Source organism: Callorhinus ursinus, unplaced genomic scaffold (genome assembly GCF_003265705.2).
Source record: "Callorhinus ursinus isolate GAN/ISIS: 27379988/994484 unplaced genomic scaffold, GSC_fseal_2.0 scaffold19, whole genome shotgun sequence".
Classification (NCBI taxonomy): domain Eukaryota; kingdom Metazoa; phylum Chordata; class Mammalia; order Carnivora; family Otariidae; genus Callorhinus; species Callorhinus ursinus.
In genome coordinates, this window is record NW_027397081.1 from 7,777,933 (window position 1) to 7,783,540 (window position 5,608).

Sequence of the window (5,608 nt, forward strand, 5' to 3'; positions counted from 1 at the left end):
CCAGCCTGACAAGGTGTGAGTTTGCTCTGCTCTTTGGATGGAGAGAAACTAGCCTTGAGGGCAAAGAGCAGGTTTCTTTATTCTCATTTCACAGAGGGAAAAATACCTGTGGCAGTGGTAGGTGCAGTGGTAGGTTCTTAGGGGAAAGGGTTAGAAACAGGACGGGCAGGTCTGAGGGGAGGACAGGCAGGCAGGGCTTTGTTCACCGGAGATGGGGGTGGAAGGGGGACCTTTAGCACTCAGATAACCAGTGGTGAGTTTGGGAAGTCTGCTGTTGAGGGTGTGTGAGAGAGCATTTTAGGAGTGTCCACGTAGGGGATGGGCATCACGCCATTGCTCTACCCATCCACAAAATATATCCTTGTTGTGTCTACCCTGGAGTTCGCCAGCTTTCTCTTACCAGTTTACAACTCTAGTGTGACTTTGGTCTGATATTCCCTCAGAATTATTTGAAAAAAAAAATATAGGCTGAGAAGATAGCAGAAAGGTACGTAGGACAAGATGGACAACGATGTTCAATGCAGCACTGTTCATAAGAGGAAAAAGCTGGACACAACCTAAATGTTCTAAGTGTTCATTAATAGGATATCAGTTCAATTATGAAATAACCGTCTGAAGAATGTTATGTGGTCATTAAAAAAGATAGATATATAACATATATATCTATATGCGTTATATATCGTTCATATATCTATGTGAACATTTATATGTTCATTGGGATAAGATGAACCCTGTGACATGGAGTGATAAAAAGATCACAGACCCCAGGGCGCCTGGGTGGCTCAGTCGGTTAGGCGTCCGACTCCTGATCTCAGGGTCTTGACCTCAGGCTCAAGTTGGGCCCCACATTGGGCTCCATGCTGGGCATGGAGCCTACTAAAAAAAGAAATCACACCCACCCCCCGCACCCCCTGCTTGTAGTAGGATTCCACTGATACACAATGTTGCATGTATAATATACGTAGGGCAGTATCGCAAAGGATGTTTTCCAAGATGTCTGAAGTGGTGACATTTTAAATAATCCTTTACTTCTTTTTGATAGTTTGCTATAGCAATTGAACATACCGACTCTGTGTTGTTTTTACAATCTGAAGAAATTAACTGTTTTATGAAAAATGCACATAAGTAAAAAATTGGAAAAAAACTCACAAATGGTCACATTTTTTTTTGTTGGGATCATAAATGCTTTTTTTTTTTTCCTCTTTTCTTTTCCCCAGATTTTCTGTGGGGTGGTTATGATATTTAAGATAGGAAAAATGAATAAACAATGTTCTAAGAGTATAATACTAATGATTGTAAATGAATTTGCACTAACAATCTTGTATCCGCATAATTCAATGACTGTCTGATCAAGCCAACAAAGGTGTGGGAAGGGGATGGGGAAAGACTTTAAGGGATGTTCATTTCCAGCAAATAAATAGCTGCAAAAGCCTTGCTTGAAATCACCAATCAGGGAGTTGAGAGGGACCCTGTAGGTTATCTCATCTAGTTCCTATTAATGCAGGTTTCTTTCCTTTATATTCCACCAGAGGGGATTCAGCCTTGCCTTGAGCAACTGCAGTGGCCAGCGAGCTTGTCACCACGGAGGTGTGTTAAGTCCATTGTTGAATAGCTCTATTTATTATCTCAACTCCCTCTCCTTGAGCTCCTACTCATTGTCTCTAGTCCTAGTCTGTGGGGCAACAAGAGCCACTTGGCAGTGGCTTTCAGACTGTCTTCTGTGAAAGCCAGGTTTCATAAGGTTGTCTCCTCTAACTGTGCAAGAAAAGCAAAGCAGGAACTGAGGACTTCAGCTCAGATCTGGGCTGATCAGCTGAGACCTACTAGGAACAATATTTCTATTGCCCTGGACCTGGACCTCTGTTTACAGATGGGGTTCACACGCCACCATTCCTGCTGCTAGATATCTCCCGGGGTTCCTACTGCCTAGGTCAGACAGGTTTTTGCCCATTTTCGAACCTGGTTCTGTAGACTTCCTGCCAACTTTCTGAGCAGAGATGATTTTCCAGTAAACCCTTTTCCTTTATAAGTTAGCTAAAATCGGTTTCTGTTGCTGTGGTCAAAGAGCCCTGGCTGATACAAAGAGATAGAATAAAGCCCTCTTTATTACAAAGAGATAGCCCATTGATGGCTCACACTGAGATTCTGGTTTTCCAAACTCATCCTTAACCCACTCTGCCAGACTCCTCTATACCAAAGCTGCCTAACCTAAGCTAGAACTCTCCATCTGTGCCTGTGAAGGTGACCTTTACCCTCTCATCAATTTCCATTAAACTTAACTTTGTTGATTTGGTCAATTTCTGTTGAGGTTATTTTTAATGTGGATGACTGACCCAGTTGGGGTATTCTGGGACCCAAATTTCCAGTGTGTGTGTGGGGGGTTCCCCACCCCAACAAGCAATTCCTAGACACCCCGTTGGTGTCCGAGAATTCAACTCATTCTGACACTGTCCTCACAGAGATAACATCAGATTCCACAGATTAAGGGCTCAGTCCTAGGAGACAAGTGCCTCCATGCCCCCAACTTTGGACGCCAATTGCAATGGTTATGAAAGGATAGAACAGCAGATGGAAGAGATGCACCGGGCCAGGTATATGGGAAGGGTGTGGAGCTTCCTTGCCCTCTCCAGGAATGTCACTCTCAGAACCTCCATGTGTTCACCAACCTGGAAACTCTCCAAACCCAATCCTTTTGGGTTTTCATGGAGGCTTCATTACATAGGCATAATTAATTAAATCATTGCTCATCGGCAGTTGATTTACCCTCCAGTCTCTCTACCCTTCCCAGAAGTCAGGGTGTGGGACTGAAAGTTCCATCCCTCAATTGCACTGTTGGTTCTCCTGGCAACAAGTTCCCATCCTTAGGTCCAAAAGTCACTTTATTAACATAACGAAAGACACCTTCATCACTCTCATCACTTAGGAAATTCCAAGGGTTTTAGGAGATCTGTGCTGGGAATGGGGTGGAAGGCCAAATATATATTTCCTACTGTAAGTCACAATATCACATGGGCACTCACGTGTCTTGCTTCTCTAAGTTTTTTTGTGTTATTTGCAGACACCATCATTAAGAATCCTGAGTCTTGGGGCACCTGGGTGGCTCAGTCGGTTAAGCGGCTGCCTTCGGCTCAGGTCATGATTCTGGGGTCCTGGGATAGAGCCCTATGTCTGGCTCCCTGCTCGGGGGAGAGCCTGCTTCTCCCTCTGCCTGCCACTCTGCCTATCTGTGCTATCGCTCTGTCAAATAAATAAATAAAATCTTAAAAAAAAAAAAAAGAATCCTGAGTCTTTGTCCAAGCACTGTTGAAAGAAGGCAGTCATAACAACAATTTAATTTTAATTATGGAATATTTTGCAAGTACAGAGGAGTATAGAAAATACCACAACACATCCACATACCTACCATCCAGATTTTGCCGTATTTGCTTCTGAATTTGATAGCGGCAAGTGATGGTGAGAATGTGGGGAGTATAAACCGATACCACCACTTTGAGAAGAGACTGTAGGCAATTCAAATAGAGTTAAAGATGGAGGCACCCATACCCTAAACTGAGAAATCTCATTTCTAGGTAAGTACCCTAAATGAAGTCTCTCACACAGCACACAGAGCTAAGTACACAGGAATGTACACTGTAATAACAAAACACTGGAAATGACTTAAACGTCCATCAATCTAGTATATTCACAAAATGAAATATTGTTATTAAAATAAGTAGGTAAAATTTATCAACATGGATAAATCTCAGATATATAATGTTGAATGAAAAATAGCAAGTTGTAAAAGGATACACCTAGTACGAAATCATTCATGTGAGTTTTGAAAAAGAAAGAAAAAGCACAGTTATTAAAGTACTTGGTGCTGCAGATGACCTCTGGGGTCACACTGACCTGGGTCAAATCCTGGCTTCAAGCTTTATAACCACAGGCAAGTTGTATAAACTCCCTGAACATCAGTTTCCTCATCTAGTCGGTGGGAAGAATAATAATAGCTATTTTATAGACTTGCTGTGAGGAGTGGATTATATTATGTACCTAAATTGTTCAGCATAGTGCCTGGTATGTAATAAATGCTGAATAAATATTAAATTGTGGTTCCTCTCCTCTTGCTGAGGCCAGTGAAACATAAATAGACACGGGTGGGAGTAGAAAATGGTAGGCGGGGGAGGGCAGGGAGGAAGCTAAATCAGAGCTGTATTCACAACTGGCGCTGGGAATAGCATCACGGGAGGGAAGAACACCCCACGCTTGGGAAAGTGCACAAAAGCAGAAGGCAGGGAGTGAAAAAGCTGGAAGTGTTCAGGGGAAAACAACCCAACACAGCAGGTAATTCAATCCAGCAGAATGAGCTGGGAAGCATGGCAAACTGGTGACCAAGAGAAGAAAACACATTTGCATTCTTGGAAGGAAATGCAGTGGAAAAACAAACCCCTGGACTTGGAGTAAGCAGGCTTGCCCTGAATTCCTCCCCCCGCCCACCCCCCTCCCTGCGGGGCTTCCCAGCCCTGTGGTCCACCTGCTGTGGGTTACATCCTCCTTAACGCTCTTCAGCTTTACTTAGGTTTCTGTTTGGAAACTGATGGAATAAAATGGTCCATGCTTCTCTGGAAACAGTCTTCACCTACCCTACCTGTACATTCTGTGATGACCTTACAAAGTCTTATACTGATTAAAACCCCTGAAATGATGGTGTGAGTACTTTCAGAGAGAACTCACTGCTTCAGGTGGAGAAGAACAAAGGCTGGTCAAGGAAACACTCATTCCTTTTTACCTTGAAAACTGCTTTCTATTCACTGAAAACACTTTTCTCATCTCCTATCCGTTCTCACCCAGTGGCTTTCAGGGTCATTTTTCTGAGACAGAGTTCAAAAATTTTACCATTCCTCTGTTTATAGCATTAAGTAGCTTCCCCTTTGTTCTCCAAATTTAAGACCAGTTCCTTGGTTCAACCTTCAGAGAACCACCATACTTTTACTTCAACCCATTTTTCTAATTGTTCCAATTAGTTTTCTCTTGTTTTCATCCGCCAGCATTTCTCCCAGGCTGATTGCTCCATCGCGTGTCCTGTCTCTCCTCCATTCACACTCTTTTCCCATTTTTGTTCCTTTCATCACGCTGCCCACTTCATCCAGGGAAGGTTATTTCCTCCCATTGCCACCTGTCCAAATTCTACCCATCCTTCACGGCCTACTTCATGTCATTTGTTTTTCTAGAGTCCTCCTGGACTCACTTTCCTTCCTCCTGGGCTGGACATAACTATTCAGCTCAATTTTATTTAAGAAACTACTGAGCTAGGTAGGCATGAGGGAGAAAAAAAAAAAAATAGATGATCTGTCTCTTCCATCAGCAGCCATCTAGTCAGGAAGGCAGGCACAGAACAGACCCTAAACCACGTAACAAATGAGACAACATTAATGTGATCGAGGACCTGCAGGGCTGCCAAGGAGTCCCATCCTCTCTTGCCTCCTAACTTGTCTAATTCTTCTCTTGGCTAAACTGCCCTTACCTTAGATTTCCTTCTCCACACAACTGTTAGAATCATCATTTCAAAAGTCCATCAGATATGCCTTTCCCCTACTTAAAACCGTCCAGAGCCTTGCTGTTGTACTTG

At 43.2% G+C, this 5,608-nt stretch overlaps 1 long non-coding RNA gene across 1 annotated transcript; it reads left to right on the plus strand.

Annotated features, from left to right (window-relative positions):
- Nucleotides 1-1,535: 1,535 nt before the first annotated feature.
- LOC141374529 (uncharacterized) lies at nt 1,536-3,215 on the plus strand. Its single transcript, XR_012381476.1, has 3 exons — nt 1,536-1,587; nt 2,460-2,591; nt 3,059-3,215. It is a non-coding gene; the product is annotated as an uncharacterized lncRNA (long non-coding RNA).
- Nucleotides 3,216-5,608: the final 2,393 nt, after the last annotated feature.